Consider the following 18,399-nt stretch of genomic DNA (forward strand, 5'->3'; position numbering starts at 1 on the left):
GGGAAGATCCCCTGGAGAGGGAAATGGTGACCGAAGAACCCCTGGAGAAGGAAATGGTGACCCGCTCCAGTATTCTTGCCTGGAAAATCCCATGGACAGAGGAGCCTGGGGGGCTACAAGGTGGTCTCAAAGAATCAGACCTGACTGAGTGACAGAGCACACACACATATATAGAGATAGAGACAGAGTTCACCAGAGAGAGATGAACAGCCAACAGGCACATCAAAAGATGCTCAACATCATTAGTCATCAGGGAAGTGCACATCACAACCACAATTAGACACTTCACACCCACTCGGAGGGCTCCAACAAAAAAGACAGATAACGAACGTTGGAGAAATTGGAGCCCTCCTTCTTATATTACTGATGGGAATGTCAAATTGTATAGCTAATTTAGAAAAGAAGCCTGGCAACTTCTTAAACAGTTAAACACAGAGTTACCATTGGACTCAGTAATTCCACTTCTAGGTAAATATACAAGGAAAAATGACAACATTATGCTCACATAGAAACTGGTACAAAAATGTTCACAGCAGCATTGTTCATAATAGCCCCAAAGTGGAAGCAACCCAAATGTCTATCAATTGATGAAAGGATAAACAAAATGTAGCATATTCATACAATGAAATATTATTTGGCCATAAAAAGGAATAAAGTTCTAATACATGCTATAACATTGATGGACTCTGAAAACATTATACTAAGTGAAAGAACCTGGTTATAAGTAACAAGTGACCACATATTATTTGAGATGCCCAGAACATTAAGTCTAGAGATAGAAATTAGATAGATAATTAGTAACTGCTTAGGACTGCCAGGTTTATAGGGTGACAGCAAAGATGAACAGAGTTTGGGGGGAGGTTAATGAAGGGCTCTAAAAGTGACCATGTCAGTAGATGTGCAACTCTATGAATATACTAAAACCCACTAAATTTGTATGTTTCAGATAGGTGAATGTATGGTATGTGAATCTCTATAAATAAACTACTAAAAATAGCAGAGAGGCAGAGTTTTTTTTTTATAGTAGTATTCCAGCAAATAAATGAAGAAAGAATAACAAAACTGTGATAGCACAATTTTACAGCTTCTAACGAACGGCAGGCTCTAAATATTGGATGCCAGTAGCTACTAACATTGCAATAGGAGACAGATAACCAGGTGAAAAACATCCCACCACTACAGGTATAATCTTGTTCCCCACATCTCTCTTTCCACAGGAAAAAAAAAGAAATCTACCTTGGGGGTGGGTAAACCACTAGATCCACCTGTAGGAAATGCGGAGGAATGTTCTAAACTACAAAGAACCACAACTGGCAAGATCCAGCCTGCGGGAAATTCTAGAAACTCCTCGGGACGAATGACCCAGTTTCCTCAACAAACAGAATACAGGGGAGAGAAGAGGTGGAGAGGACACATACAGATTGAAAGAGATTTAAAAGACATTTGTAAACGGGTGAGCTTAACTTGCAGCATCCAGGGATGCACACTTGGGTGAGCAATGTTGGAAAGAGAGTAAAGAAGTGATTACAATCAAGTCAGGGTAGGTGTTGCTCTTGGGGCTGGGCATGGGGCTGTGAGGAGGCAACAACCGTGGACTTCCAGCTGGCTGGAGGGTACCCGCTTTTGATGTGGGTGATGGTACCAGGGTGTCTGTCTACTTTCCAGTTGTTCAATAAACTGTACCTTTGTTTCCTTTGTACGTCTCTATTTGTGTTATACAAATTACAACAATAACAAAAAGTTAAAAACAATAAAATAAAAACTTCATCAATGAATGACAGTCTCCTTCCTTCCCAGAAATACTCTTCTGAAAGCAACAATTCAATACAAGATTCCAGAAGGCTCGACATGCAGTGACATTCTCTGTAAACGAATCTAGTGGAGAAATAGGGTGGGGTTGGGGGGCGGGCAAAAAGGAGAAACAATCAAAATTCCAATCTCAGAACACAGCACTGGGGCCCACCAGCACATCAGAATATGATTCGGCTGTTACAAAAGAGAATTATGAAGATGAGACAGAACTATGGAAAATTCTTATGACAAACGTTCAATAAACAGAGCACAAGGGAACAGAAAACTATGATTCCAGCTACATAAATCTATGCATGTACTGCCCATGGACTACTTTATAAAAACAGAAGGGCGGCAAAAATTACAACAGTTGCGTTAGCATGGAGACACGATGGATGGTTTATTTCCCAAGTTTTCTTTAACACTGATCTTTTGGCAGTTGTTAGGCAACAAATACAATGTAAAAAAAAAAAAAAATCACAATCCTGGCACTCTTCCTCTTGCCCATAACAATCCATTCTCTGCAGGTATTTTTTTCCAATTACTATCCAGTGCTACCGGCCCCATGCAACACCTATTAGCAAGGCGCCAAGGCTTCATTAGCGGGTTTCCTAGCAGGAAAGAACTAGTCAGAGTAAAGCTTTAGCAGCAGGATATGGCAGAAACAACTGGGCTGCAAGGAAGCAGGAGACCTCTAGTCCCAGATGCACCTCTAACTGCAACCTTCCAGCAATTCATATTCTCCCCCAATCCATACGACCACCCTGGACTTCCCCCCATGGCTGCTAATCAGACCTGGCCGTGGTCCCCTGAATATACAGGGCCACCAAAACTCAACTGACCCCAAATCCAACCGGCTCCCCACTTGGGTCTCTTGGTTCAGGGCTTACCATCCAGGTATGTAATTTTAACACTCTCCGGGGGCCAAACTCAAAAAAGCACAGTTCCACAAACGTAAAATGAGGGGGATTAGCTGAAGTCTTTGTCTAGGTCGTTCCAAATTTTATTTTTCTGATGTCTTTCTAAAATGGCTCTTAATTTAGAAGGAGCTCAAGGTGGTGGTTGGGAAAATAACCTTTCTAGGGGCAGTGGGTCCCTTCTGCCAATGTAAGATGGGCTCCTCTTACTGGTAGACCCACACTCGGCTAGACATGGAGGTGGCAGACAGCAGAGTCTGGTGGGTAGTATGTACCATTTTTACTCACCTATAAACACTTCCCCGCACTCACCTCCCAGCCAAGCACACTCTTTGGTCTTTTCTGCTGGAAGGGAGAATTCCCAGTGCCCTGTACTGGGTCTAAAAAGAATCTGATGAAATTATGAAGGCTGGAACGAAAAGAAAGGTCCTTGAAACAGAGGTCCCAGGGGCTGAAGACAGGATCAAGACCACAGCACTTGAATCAATCATCTTTCACTCCTCCCAGCCCACAGCGTGTCCTCTCTCAAAACTGAGAAGGTTCCATCCAGATAATTCATCTGCACCACCGGCCAGGACACCTTACCGAGAACAGCCCCTAGCAGCCCACAAGCTGTCATCTCAGGCTTACTCGCCCAAACATACTCTTCTCCAGCAACTTCCCCAGCTCTGTTCTCCCCAACCCCCTCAAAGGCAGCAAGTGCCCCTCCCTTGGGTTCCCACAAGCAGGCTCGGGCCTTTATTACAGGCACACTTAACACATTGTACCATGGCTACTCATGTTCCCATCTTACTCCTGCTTCAGACTGAGCACTCCCAAGGACAGAGACCTGCTGAGTTCCCCTGGGTACCACCCCTTCTCCCCTCCATCCCCAAAGCACATGCCTGGCTGGCTCCCAGCAGGTACCCCACAAATGTCTGCTGAATGGATAGATGGACGGACAAGATGGATGGATGGATGGATGGGGGATGTGTAGGGTCTAGGGCCATGAAATGGATCTTTTGGTGGGGCCATGCTAAAGCACAAAAAACATACTGATATTTCACAAGCAGCAGATCTAAAAATGAGAATATACTCATTAAAATCTTTTCAAATTGTTTTCCATGAACAAGCATCTAGGGAACTGTGCTGTACTTCCAAGGCCATTTACCTAAACATGATTTTGTGGCTATTACATGAAGTGCAGTCAAGTGATTACACAAGATCAGTTAATGTGACAGACAAGGCTAGAAGCTGATCCTGTTGCCTCATCGTTAACTAAGTCGGCCTCTCTGTGATGAATTCACTCACTCATTCAACAAATATTTATCAGCTGCTCATCAAATGCCCAGAGAAGGCAATGGCACCCCACTCCAGTACTCTTGCCTGGAAAATCCCATGGATGGAGGAGCCTGGCAGGCTGCAGTCCATGGGGTCACTGAGTCGGACACGATTGACGTGACTTAGCAGCAGCAGCAGCATCAAATGCCAGTCACTCTTCCAGGCAATGGGGTACACTGGGGTCACAAAGTCTAGAGGGGGCAGCTACAGGAAACTACAGAAGAACAAATTCTTCTTGGGGAATGAAGTCAGCCTAAAAAGCTTAAGACCCAAGCCCACAGGTCGCAGTACCACTTATCTCCCTGCCTTCCCAAGCTGAATATACTCAGTGTAAAATCTTACAAAGTTCTGATCACCATCTTGAAATCCAACTACAATACACGTATGGAGAGTTGCCCCAAACACAGCAGGATCTAGAGACTTCTACCCTTGAGTTCCTGCACCCACATCACCTAGTTTTTCTGCCTCCCATCTCAACACATCCCTTTTCACAAGGACCAGCAACTAGTGGTTTGGAGACAGTATGTCTCTCTATAGCAGCTCTTTCTGATCTGATAGGAGCTAAAAATAACCATGCACATTAAAACCATGTAAAATAAGAGTACCAGGTTGCCAGCTAAAGACAGGGTCAGGCAGGCAGCCAGCAGGGAAAGGTATGGACATTGTGATATCTTCGCTGGCCAGTCAGAGGTTCCGATTTAGTCTATGTGCTGGTTCCCAGCCAAGGTCCCGATAAGGAAGACTGCTGGACAGCTGATGTCTTAACTGTCCCGCAGATAAATGAACCAGCCTGACCCTCTCAGATAAGATGCAACGGGCAAAGTCTCACTGCAGCCTAACCCACATGCAACGTAATAAGTCAACAGTGGTCCTGGAAGAACAAAGAAGATAGAATGCCAGCCATCTAAATCTCATTAGTCTCCATAGCATTCAATGCTGTGCATCCCAGGTAGGTTTGAAAGGAGGAAATAAGCTGTGTGTGAGAGTGCCAGTCAAGCGTGCACATCCTAGGTGGTGGAAAGCATGCCATCTGGGCAGAGAAAGGATTTCAGGAGCCTTGGAGGCACACGAGGCTCTCTCCCCTTCATCCACTAGCTCCACATCCATCAGAGGGCAAGTCTCTCTGCACCCACCTTCGGAAGGCTCTCTCTTTCCTCTCCATTATGGCTCAGGCCACATCACCTCATCTGTGGGCCACAGCAAGAGTCCCCCGAGTGGTCCCAGGTTATCATTCCCTTTACCAATTATTGATCTTAAGTTTTATAACATACAGAAATTTGATAAGCAGAAAGGGACAGAGGGTGGAGGTGGAAGAGAGGGTGGGAGTAGGGGTAGAGTCTTTCTTTAGCTCTAAGTATTAAGGTGTCCATCTGATGGTAGCCTCAAATCGGTTATAAATACACACAGTTGTACCACGGTGGAGCCACGTCCTGGGACTCTTCGAGGCCAAAATGTTGGGTTGGAAAACCAGCTCTATTTCTTTTCTAGCAATATGACTGTGACTTTAGGCAACCCCCATGCCGAGTCTCAGCTTCTCCATCTGAAAAATAGGTACTCTCTTCTACCCTGTCCACCCTGCTAAGTCACTGCATTAATAAAAAAGAAAGCAAACAAGCATCCGCTGTCAACTGCAGTGTCCTATACACACAAAGGAATTATTATTACTTTCATTCAAACCTTATTTCTCTCACATGTCCACAGGAATAACACAATGTGTTTTTTTGCCAAATGCTGAACAAGTACCGACAAAGGTCCGTCTAGTCAAAGCTATGGTTTTTCCAGTAGTCATGTATGGATGTGAGAGTTGGACTATAAAGAAAACCGAGCACCAAAGAATGGATGCTTTTGAACTGTGGTGTTGGAGAAGACTCTTGAGAGTCCCTTGGACTGCAAGGAGACCAAACCAGTCAATCCTAAAGGAAATCAATCCTGAACATTCATTGGAAGGACTGATGCTGAAGCTGAAACTACAACTTTGGCCACCTGATGCAAAGAACTGACTCTTTGGAAAAGACCCTGATGCTGGGAAAGATTAAAGGCAGGAGGAGAAGGGGATGACAGAGGATGAGATGGTTGGATGGCATCAACAACTCGATGGACATGAGTTTGAGCAAGCTCCGGGAGTTGGCAGTGGACAGGAAGCCTGACATGCTGCAGTCCATGGGAGTCCATGGGATCGCAGAGTCCGACACGACTGAGCAACTGAACTGAACTGAAAAAATACACGATCTAGTAATCCCATTTAAAGGAAAATAGGCTAGCCTGGCTTTGGGATTTTGGGTAAACCCATGTTAGTTCTTGGAGATCAACTCCTTCCTCTCCAAGTTCTTAACCACCCCTTGTTTAAACAGCCCTCAGAACTCTAACTGTTCTCATCAGTGGTTTTCCTGGCCATTGGTTCTCAGAAGGTACCTGCCTCAAGGCATCTTTCAACTGTCTCTAGGAAGTGCTAATTTCATGGTTAGTTACTACTTCCTACCCTCACCCCCAAACTTGATAACTTGCTACTTTTCTCTGAACCTGCACGTGCACACAGAAGCGCCAGGGGTCTCTGTTCCCACTGCCATCACTACTAAGTCATCACAAAGAAATATACACTGTTTACACCAGGATGTCGTTAAACACAAATATCTGAAATTACTGAATAAAGTTACCTTGACATTTCATCCTGAGTGAGAAATAGCAGCTCAGCCATCAGCAAGATCTGGTGACTCAAAACTGAAATCTACTGATGCAAAGACAATGCAGAGGATCCCTAATCTGCTGGATTGAAGGCCAGGCTGTCCAGCTTATCAATTCCACCTCCCAATTGAAGAAGGCCTCCATGTTTACCAAGGGTCCATGACCGCAGTTTTCAGAGAAAGAGCCTGAGCCTCAGAGAGATCAACATGACCAAGTTCCTGTTACTCACAAGTGGTAGACCAAGAATCAGAACCCAGCCCTCCGGATTCCTAGGACAGAGTTCCTTCTATCTCATGCCACTACTTCTCCAGTTGGTTCATTCACCTCTTTGGCTCCAAACACACGCAACATGTCCAGCCAGCAAAGAAGAAATATTTCTTAAGCCCAATTCAACACACGGCTGCAGAAAGAGTGCTTCGTGCATGGTCTTGGCTACAGCTGGGAGACAGGGCCACAAGGTCAAACACCAGCAGGCTTCCTGGTGGGAGGTGGGGGGGCAATTCCCATTCTGTCTGGAGGCAGGGAAGTTGGGGCAGAATGGAAAGTAGTTGATTCACTCACACACTAACCCAGAAGCCAAGACACTGTCTGTGGGGGACACCAAGAGTCTGGGCGGCTCCCGGAAATTCAATTCTGGTAAAACAGAGTACGTGTTACTAATTTCCTGACCTGCCTGGCTAACCATCTCTTAGAAATCGGAGGAAGCAACCAATACCATTGCCCTTAATTTTGATCAACAAGGAAGTGAGAACAGTCTTAGAAGAAAGTGTTGTTTTGGTGTGCGACTCAGTGAAAGGAAGCAGTGTGGATGGGGTTCTCTTCCAAACAGGGGCGCAGGGCTCTCCACATGCGACACAAGGTCTGGGCAGGTAGACGGTAGGCTTAACGGTTCCTGCACAGAGCACCACCACACTGGCTTCCAAGGATGGAGCGATCAATCTAAAACTGAGACTTTGTGCTCCCTTATTACCTACCAATCAGCCTCTGCTCCAGGCTGATAAGCCATCTTTGGGCCGAGAGTCAAAGCTCTCATTTGTTTCTGCTGTGAGAATTAAATGGCCCCAACAGCCATGATCCTATGAAGCTTTTTGCAATCAGCATGGAATACCTAACACCTTCTGACGACCTGTTTCTGCCTCCCTATAGTTGCTTCCAAGCATGCCTACCACATGTGACTCAGTGGTCAGCTGAAGGGAGACCTTCACCTTTACTCCTCAAAGCACTGAATAAAGTCTGGACACTAAAGTTACTTGATCCTGGCAGCCCTGAAAACTGGTTTCACCCAACACTTCATATATTAAACCTCCTCCTCTCAATAAGAAACCCTAAAACAGCACAGGTTGAATACTCTTTAATTTGGGGGTAACTACTATCAGGCCTCTTGAGTAATTACTATCAGGCCTACTATCAGGATTCTTGAGAGTCCCTTGGACTGCAAGGAGATCCAACCAGTCCATTCTAAAGGAGATCAGTCCTGGGTGTTCATTGGAAGGACTGATGTTGAAGCTGAAACTCCAATACTTTGGCTACCTGATGTGAACAGCTGACTCATTTGAAAAGACCCTGATGCTGGGAAAGACTGAAGGCAGAAGGAGAAGGGGATGACAGAGGATGAGATGGTTGGATGGCATCACCGACTCAATGGACATGAGTTTGAGTAAACTCCAGGAGTTGGTGATAGACAGGGAGGCCTGGTGTGCTGCAGTCCATGGGGTTGCAAAGAGTCGGACCCAACTGAACGACTGAACTGAACTGAGCTATCATGCCCAGGCTTCCCTGCTGGCTCAGTGGTAGAGAATCCACCTGCCAATACAGGAGACAGGGTTCAATCCCTGGGTCAGGAAGAACCCCTGGAGGAGTGCATGGCAACCCACTCCAGTGTTCTTGCCTGGAGAATCCCATGGACAGAGGAGCCTGGTGGGCTATAGTCTGTGGAGTTGCAAAGAGTCAGACATGACTTAGCAACTGAGCACACACTATCAAGCACATTTTAATATGTGATCCTTACTGAGGGGAACAAAAACATCAGACAACCTCTTTAACACCAAGGTCCACTGGACAAATTACTCTTAGAATTCTGGATTGGGAGACTCTCCTCACCTTTATTATTAAGCAAGGTGGGTCATGAACCAGTCACAATGCTCTTGGCCCAACTGAGTCCACACAAAGCTCTAGAGAATGGGATTGGGGGCAGGAGACTGCCCTGAATGACCTCGAAGGCAGGTGCTTCCCAGCTTAGTGCCCTCCATCTTACATCAAAAGAGAAGCAAGTACATGGGGGACTTGAAAGGTCCCGGGTGGCAAGTACCTATCGTGCTCATTTTCACATTGATCTTTTTAAACTGTGGCACTTACAAACAGGGATGTCAAGTCTTTCTCCTTTTTGCATCTGTAAGAGCCTGGCGCTGCTACAACCGAATAGAATATGGTATTAGTGATATCTTGTCATTTCCAAGGTGAGTGACAGTTCTCTAGGGACAGTTGCTCTGTGGGAAAAGCCAACAACCATGTAAAAAATCCAACTCCCCTAAGACTAGCACGCTGAAGAGGCCGTGAACAGATGCTCCTGTCAACTGTCCCAGCTGAATCCAGCCTCCAACCATCCCTGCCAAGGTGCCAGGCATGTGAGCGCAGCCAGCACGAACCGCCCACACCAGCCAATCTTGCAACTAAGTCCTCCTGGGTGACCTGGTCCATGACAGAAGGAGCCAAAGAAAATCTCAGCCTGGCCCCACCTCAATGGGTTCTTGACCAACAGAACCCATGAACTATGATAAACAGTGATGCTTTAAACCACTGAGCATTGGGGGAATCTGTTATGCAATAGATAATCAGAAAGAAAACCATGCAAATACACAGATATAACATGTATGCATGGCATGTGTGTTACATGTAACACATGTAAATCTTACATAAAAGATTTAGTATGCTAAAAAGTTTTCCATAACTTTAAAAACTTTCTTAGGAATCCTTACACTGTGATGTTAACTCAGGTATCATCTGCTTGGAGACAAGGAATTAGAATAATAAATATACTGAGTCTTGAAAAAAAAAAGGGGGGGTAAACAAACTGAAAAACTACTCTTTGAAGGTCACTAGCTGTTTAGGAAAAAGATATTAAAATCAAGGGCTGTAATGATTAAAGCTGCCTTCCTCTACGTTCACCAACACTGTATTAAGAAATCAATAAATTGCACTGTAGATGGGGGAGAGGACTGTTATGGATTCAAAGAGACTTAAAAGACATTATTTACCAAATGCAATGTGTTGTCTGTAGTTGGCTCCTGATTCAAACATGCCAACCCCTGACCACAAAAAGGTTTTTGAGATGCTGGAGGAAAAGTGAACAAGGACTTGGTATCAGACAACATTGAAGAATCATTGTTCGTTTTGTTGAGTGTGATAAAAGATGGTAGATATGTAGAGAGAGAGACACCCATTTAGGTATTAACAGGCTAAATGATATAAAGTTGTCTTGGAGTTGCTTGAAAATACTCCAGAGAAATAATGAAATATGGGTGCTGTATACAAGACAGTTTCATCAGACTATTGTCTCAACTTGTATATTTGAAATTTTCCATAATAAAAACTTAATGAAAACCTCACAAACTGCAAAGATGTTGAGGGTTTGAAGGTGTCTGGCCACGGTGACCAGGGCCCCACACAGGCCCTACTAGGCATCCAAGTTACCAAATAAGACGCAGAGACAGCTCAGAAATCAATACATTCGAGTTCCTCATTTTACAGATGGGGAAAAATGAGGCCAGACATAGGTCATGTTGACAGGCAGCCAGTGCAAAGCCAAGAATAGAACACTAGCCTTCTGACCCTGAGACCAATACAATTTTCTTTCTCAGAACTATCTTGAGACAAATGCATTATGTTACCTGAATAGGAAACAAAAAGACCAGCCTAGCATTTCTGCTATGGAAAGGTTAGAGATCAAATAGGCAATACCAAAAATTTCAGTGTTAAAAGCTTGTTGGCTATAAAAAGTGTCTGGTTTGGGCAAATATTTTTGGCTGTTTAAAATGGTGGATCAGAAAAGGGGCGGGGGGGGGGGGAGAAAGAAACCACAGGAGAAAGGAAAAGAAAATGAAACAAATTTGTGCCTGGCCAAACAGTAACATGCAATTAAAATGATGGATGCCTTTGTGCCAGAGGTTGAGTTAGAAACAAGCTGCTGGAAGAAGGGCAGCCCTCAAAATAAATTGCCAAATCACTTTTTGCAGCCAGATTGCAGATTCCCCATCCATGTGATTCTAAAAGCAAATAACTCCACATAAATAAATATGCAACGAATTCCCAGGAAACCCAGCCAAGAAACATGAACAGAAAGAACTAATTTTGGGTGGACGACTGCCCCCACCGATCCTGCAACTTAGGAACGCAACTAAATTTGCAGAGTAAGGCAGGTCGGTGCTACCTCGCATCCTTCCCTCAATTACTGGGACCAGTAACAACTGCCCCCCTTCCCTCCTTGGAGCCCTTTACAGCTCTGAAAGTTCTGGGTGTTGCAACACACCCCAAGATGCAGCGGCTGACAGCATGGACTCTGGGATCAGCGTGGCAAGGATCTGAGTCCCAGCCCTGGTCCTCAGCTTAGGTTGAGACCGATGTCAGAAATGTCTTACCTGGTAGGAATGTTTGAGGATGGCAAGAAATGAAATGATGAATTTAACTGGGCTTGGCCCCAGGGTTCACCCATAGGGCAGGTCCGTGGAGGCAGGCCTCATTCTAGGTGGCCTATCAACTCGTGGAAGATGAGCTTTACAGAGGTGGAGTGACTGGGGAGGGTTAGAAGATGAACTATGTCCCCCCAAAATTCATACGTTGAAGCCTTAACCCTCCAATGCTTCCCAACGTGGCTGTAACTGGAGAAGTGGTAATTAAGTTAAAATGAGTTCATTAGCACGTGCCCTATCCTATCTGGTGTCCTTATTAACAGGGGTCACACACACAGACACCAAGGCTTCATACAGAAAAGACCACCTGAAGATAAGAGGAGACGGGGCGGCAAGAGAGCAGCCATCCACAAGGCAAGGAGAGAGGCCTGACTCTGCCGGCACCTTGATCTTGGACTTCCAGCCTCTAGAACCATGAAAAGACAAATTTCTATTGTTCAAGCCACCGAGACCATGGTACTTTGTTTACAGCAGCCCAAGCCGAGTAGTACAGGGAGATTCAAGTTAGGACCAATTTTCAATCTGGCTCGAGCAAGCTCCAGAAGATGGTGAGGGACAGGGAAGCCTGGCGTGCTGCAGTCCATGGGGTCACAAAGAGTGGGACACAACTGAGCGACTACCACTTTAGCACTTTTAGTGATCACACCAACTGCTGAGGCACAGAATTCCAGGGCATAATTTACTCAGCTCTGTGTGCATGGAAGATTTTCAAAACAGGTTAATAAGTGGAAAAGCACATAAAACTTCTAACCCTGTCTCTGGTGAGCATGACTGTTAGGGTCATAAAACTGCAACTGAGGCACCATCATCCATGTCCCTGATGGAGGGGTGTAAAATAAAGCTGTCTTGTTACAGGTGGCCTCTGATTTTTCATTCTTCTCTCTCTCTCTTTTTCCTTTGGTGAGTCAGTAGTCTTAAAAAAGTCTCCTGGAAGAAGAAGGCAGAGAATGACACATTCAGAAGAAGAAAAGGAGGGCGTGATGCCCACGGGCACTCTCTCGGTCTGGATTTGCAGGGATGGCATTGTCAAGATTATTATGAGGTGAGTGGTCTGTGTTTAGTGTGAGCTGTGGTGAGAAGACTCTTGGCTGCAAGTTCACCACACAGAAAGTGAGCCTCTCCTTACCCATGATCTAGGAAAAATGTTCCCATCACAGATGCATTTTTAAAGGCAATAAATACTGAATATGAAACATGGTAAGAAAAAGAAGTATGAACTAGTACTATGTAGCATTATGGAATGTCACTTTAAAGCAGAAGACACAAATAGGAAATTATCTACAGAACCAAACACCTAGGCACAAATACAGAGGGATTCTCTGGTGGCTCAGTGGTAAAAAGAATCTGCCTGCAATGTAAGAGACTCGGGTTCGATCCCTGGGTCAGGCAGATCCCCTGGAGAAGGGCATGGCAATCCAATCCAGAATTCTTGCCTGGAGAATCCCATGGACAGAGGAGCCTGGCAGGCTACAGTCCATGTGGTCACAAAGAATCAGACATGACTTAGTGACTAAACACACACACACACACACACACACACACACACAGCAACTCCTCATCATCTCTCACTGCTATGAATTGGTCATAGCTAACCCCAGCATCTCCCAGTTCAACCAAAACTAATTCACCTAGAATGATTTCACACACAAGAGAAGACCTCAGTGACCCCGGACTTCAAATCTGTGTCAAAAGATTTTTCTACAAGACTGTCTCTAAACCAGGCATTGAACCCCAACCCTTATACCTTCTCAGGGACCTAGGGAGTTACTGTAGGGGCAGGAGGAAAATCTGTGTGGGATTATGCAGGTGCCACCCATTCCAGCACATTCCTGTTAGATGGTGCTCACAAGTGAACTGGGGGCAGTCACCACACAGATCTAGTCTGCTGCTCTGTGAGAATTCAGACCGTGCTATCAGACTTTCCAGTTGCTCAAGAAAGCTACAAAATCGAAATTCATTTATGTGAAATGTGGAAATTTTTTAAAGCCTTGTACAGACCTTTAGTCTACTTTTTAATTGGAGCATGACACACACAGACAAAACTGCCCAGGTCACGTGTGTACAACGCTAGGAATGATCAGAAATGACCATGACTGTGCAGCCACCGCCCGGGTCAAAAGACAGAACTGTTCCCAGCTCCTGCCAAGTCCTGAGCGTGTCTTCCCAATCCCCCTATCTCCCTCCCTCCCTCCCACAGGGGCTGCAGACTGGCTATGCCCATCTTGCAGTTCTAGATGCAAATGGAAGTGCACGGCCTGTATTCCTCTACAGCCACGTGGGGCCCGAGCCCCTCCAATCCACGATCTTGACGGCTGAACAAAGGCACATCAGTGGACCTTACAGCCCTAAGTGGAAGGGAAATGAGGCCCAAGTGAACGCACCTTTGTGGATTCACTCACGGCTGAGAAGGACTCGCCAAGGGAGGAGTCCCAGATAAGAAGCCCCAAGTGTGGGTGGAGTGTGAAGGTCAAAGTCACAGAAGGGGAGGGTCTGTTCCCCCGAGCAAATGGACAGGGGACAAAAGGACAGGGGCGATGGCAGGTGCCAGGGAGAGGAAGCCAAAGTTCACAGCCACCAACAAGGCAGAAGGAGAGCACGCCTGGAGACCCAAAGCCAGGGCGACTGGGACCAACTCCCGTGCCCACGAGATTGGTATTTTCCCCAGAGGACACCAAATGGGCTGGATTCCTGGAAGGGGGAGGAATCAACAAAGGTTACCTAGCATGCCCCGACTTTTAAAACCCCTTTTCAGGGTCATTATCAATACATGTGAGCCTCCCAGGTGGTGTTAGTGGTAAAGAACCTGCTTGCCAATGCCCAAGATGTAAGAGAGGCAGGTTCGATCCCTGGGTAGGAAAGATCCCCTGGAGAAGGGCATGGCAACCCACTCCAGGATTCTTGCCTGGAGAATTCCATGGACGGAGGAGCCTGGCAGCCTACAGTCCACGGGATCGCAAAGAGTTGGACACAACTGAAGCGACTCAGCACACACGCACGCATTAAAACATGTGAAATAAACAGAAGAGTGCAGTAAACACCTGCCACTCAGGTTTAACAAGGATCAACATTCAGTGTCATCTTTACTCCTTCCTCCCCCTTCCCTCCATTAATCTTTTCACACTTTTTTTGCACGGATGGTGGTGGTACATCTACTTACATCTAGTGTGCAAATCTGAGCCGCTCCATATTGACAGATGGAAACTACTGTGTTACCACATTTTGACAGATGGAAACATCTGTGCAACCCACACTCCTGTACCATTCCGCACATTCTAATCCCCCCAGATCCTGGGTGCCCCTCCCGGGTCAATTCCTGGCCATCCCCACTTCCTAGGAAGCAACACCCATTCTGAATTGATTCTTCTCCAGATTAGTTTTGCCAGTTCTGGAGTGACACAGAAATGGAATCATCCAGAAGGTACTCTTGTACAAGGCTTATTTCACTCAGCATAATGCCTGTGAAGACAGAAAGACTGGTTTTAAAATTCGCTTTGGGCCACGCTGTATAGACCTGTCTTTATCACCTTTCTCATGCTATCTTATGTGGATAAACTATAAAGCTCTGAGATAAACATCTGAGATAAAGATAACGTGCACTGGGATTCAGAGCTGTGATTTTCAATGAATTACTCAAATCCTGCTTTCTTGCCTGGGTCCTGTGTTCCAGATACCGGTTTCTGCACCTAAAATGTGTGGCAACCACCACCCCAGAGCTCTGACCTGTGGTGACCCCTGAGAAGCAAGGCTGACCACTGTTTTTTTCCCCTGTCTCTTGCCCCGGCTCTTCCTTCTTAAGCAAGAAAACTGGGTACAAGTGGGTTTGTTGCTCAGTTGCTCAATCGTGTCTGACTCTTTGCAACCTCATGGACTGCAGCACGCCAGGCCTCCCTGTCCATCACCAACTCTCGGAGCTTACTCAAACTCATGTCCATTGAGTCGGTGATGCCATCCAACCATCTCATCCTCTGTCATCCCCTTCTCCTGCCTTCTATCTTTCCCAGAATCAGGGTCTTTTCCAATGAGTCAGCTCTTTGCATCAGGTGGCCAAAGTATTGAAGCTTCAGTTTCAGCCTTTCCAGTGAACATTCAGGTAAAGCTGTAGTGTTCTCTGCAAACCCCAAAGACGCATCTTCCCACTAAACGGGCAGTTGCTTGAGGAAAGATGCAATCTTGACTCAGTCTTGTATCCACCTGGCCCCTGGCACGGTTCTGTGCATAGAGCAGGCTCTCATCAAACACCTGTGTTTCTTATTCTTCATTCTTCCCTGAAGATGTCAAGGCCACCAGGGCTGGGAGGCAACAGAGCAGAGGGGCAAGAGCTCGGGCTGCCTTCCTTTTCCCAGGGGTACCATGGTGGCAGGAGCCCTAAGACCTGTGCTCGGGGACTGTGCGGGCTGACACAGCCCAGAGCCTGGCCGGGAACAAGTTTCCACACGTCTACAGCGGGCACCCTCTGTGCCTCTCTGTCTTGGCCTCCTGGTTGGCCCGGTGGATGTGAGCTGCGTTGAAAGCCTTACCACACTCCTCTCCAGGTGTCTGATCCCACTGGGCCCTCACACTGGCCTCGATGAAAACACAGCCAGGAGGGAATCCAGGCTTTATGGCACCTGGAAGTTTATACCATTTGGAGATCCTCTTAAAGAAATAAAATGCAAAAATAAATAAATAAATGAATACTACATTCGCAAACTTTAAAAAAAAAAAAACTAAGGACCCAGCCAGCACAGTACTAGGGCCTTTCCACATCACCATTCCACCCCCAGGTTATCAACCCTGCCAACCTGCCATGCACAAAACAGGGGATGGGAGGGGGATTGTCATAGATCAGCTTCCCATCAACCCTACTCCTAGATCCAGCCACCAAAGTCACTGGATTCCATGTCCTCCAACTCCATTGCATATCCCCCTCTGTCCATGCCCAGCACCATGCTAGTTCGGACCCGAGATACAGCTAACAACCTCATGACTGTCCACCTTCAACCAGCCCTGAGCCAAATTCCAAGCATCCAGTGGTCCTAGTTCCCTTCTCATCACTCTGCTTCATCCTCTCCTGAGCTGCATTCTGCTTCCCAGACACGTCTCCCTCACAGCCTCCTCAGCGAGGCTGGTCAGTCCTCTGTCCAGAGTCAAAATCACCCCAGCAACCACATCCCCCAAAGCCCTCCCGGATGAAAATCGACCTCTTCCTCCAACAACCCCCCACAAGGCTTCAGCTGTCTGGCTCTGATGATATGCCCAAGTCATTCTGCCTGGTACTAAGGTGACCTGAGAAGCAAAATGAGGTGGCACAGCTCCCAAAGGTCAAAAGAGCAAATGCAACTTGCTGGGCTCAGCCATCTCCTCCGCCAAATGGCGATGACGGCACTGTGCTGCTGAGCGGTGTGGACCAGGCGAGGATTAAGTGAGACGAAGGCCGGGCACACACTTGAAGACCCAGTGTTCTCTGCAGTATATCAGAACCTGGGACCAACCTTGGCTCTGTCATGAACCATAAATCCCCAGTAATAGGCCATCTCTCACCACAGTCATTTCAGACCCTCCTCTACCAGGGACCAGCTGCTCCCCTGGCTGCAAAGGTAAGGTTTCTCCTTCCTTCCCATGGTGAGGTCCAGATCATCCCAAGTTTTTCTCCAAATATAAGGGGAAGTAAAGTGTTTAACGATTAAGAACACATTTTACCCCACAATTAAAAAAAAAGAGCATATGGAGTGTGATAGAATTTTTGTTGAAAGAAACAATTTTTTATCCATTATTAGCAAAAAGGTGATAGGGATACCACCAAAATGTAAATGAAGTGATGATGTCTTATTGGAGTTATGATATGACTTTTATTTGGTATTTTTTAAATTGATAATTCCTAAAGATTCTAAAATAAATACTGGGAAGTCGCTCAGTCGTGTCCGACTCTTTGCGACCCCGTGGACTGTAGCCTACCAGGCTCCTCCGTCCATGGGATTCTCCAGGCAAGAATACTGGAGTGGGTTGCCATTTCCTTCTCCAGTGGAACTTCCCGACCCAGGGATCGAACCTAGGTCTCCTGCATTGGAGGCAGACGCTTTAACCTCTGAGCCACCAGGGAAGTCTAGCATGCTTTAAATTAAAAGTACAGAGATGGTATGATAGGATAATATTTATTTTTTATAAAACCAGTATTTTCATTATTTTTCCCTTTTTTGCTTCCTAGTTAAGCAACCAGGCTACTTTGTTCTCAATGCTTCAGGAGAGGTACGCTATAACCAAACACAGAAAATGAAGATTAAAAAAACAAAGATGCAGATGACGGATGCTGGAGCCACACTTTCCAGGTCCACCACACTCTAGTGGCAAGGCCACAGATGGGACATTAAACTGTTCTGCACCTGTTTCCTCATCTGTGCAATAGGGCAGTGGCTACCTTATAAAGTTTTTGTGAGAATTAACTGAGGAAGTATACACGAAGTGCTCAGAACTATGTCTGGCACTGAGTAAGCTCCACTTTGGAAGAAAAGCTATGACCAATCTAGACAGCATATTAAAAAGCAGAGACATTACTTTGCCAACAAAGGTCCATCTAATCAAAGCTATGGTTTTTCCAGTAGTCATGTATGGATGTGAGAGTTGGACTATAAAGAAAGCTGAGCACCGAAGAATTGATACTTTTGAACTGTGGTGTTGGAGAAGACTCTTGAGAGGCCCTTGGACTGCAAGGAGATCAAACCAGTCAATCCTAAAGGAAATCAGTCCTGAATATTCATTGGGAGGACTGATGCTGAAGCTGAAGCTCCAATACTCTGGCCACCTGATGGGAAAAACTGACTCACTGGAAAAGATCCTGATGCTACGAAAGACTGAAGGCAGGAGGAGAAGGGGACAACAGAGGATGCGATGGTTGGATGGCATCACCGACTCGATGGACACGAGTTTGAGCAGGCTCCAGGAGTTGGTGATGAACAGGGAAGCCTGGCGTGCTGCAGTCCATGGCATCGCAAAGAGTTGGACACAACTTAATGACTGAACAACAGCGA

At 46.1% G+C, this 18,399-nt stretch overlaps 1 protein-coding gene and 1 non-coding gene across 10 annotated transcripts in view; both read right to left on the reverse strand.

The window, feature by feature from the left end:
• The window catches only part of EPB41L4B (erythrocyte membrane protein band 4.1 like 4B), a 136,958-nt gene that overhangs the window by 101,975 nt on the left and 16,584 nt on the right, over positions 1-18,399 (reverse strand). The gene's annotated exons all lie outside the window — the stretch shown is intronic.
• On the reverse strand, positions 17,403-17,474 carry TRNAW-CCA (transfer RNA tryptophan (anticodon CCA)). The gene has a single exon. It is a non-coding gene; the product is annotated as a tRNA-Trp (tRNA).

This window comes from Giraffa tippelskirchi, chromosome 1 (assembly GCF_054371585.1).
Source record: "Giraffa tippelskirchi isolate mGirTip1 chromosome 1, T2T-mGirTip1v1.2.pri, whole genome shotgun sequence".
Classification (NCBI taxonomy): domain Eukaryota; kingdom Metazoa; phylum Chordata; class Mammalia; order Artiodactyla; family Giraffidae; genus Giraffa; species Giraffa tippelskirchi.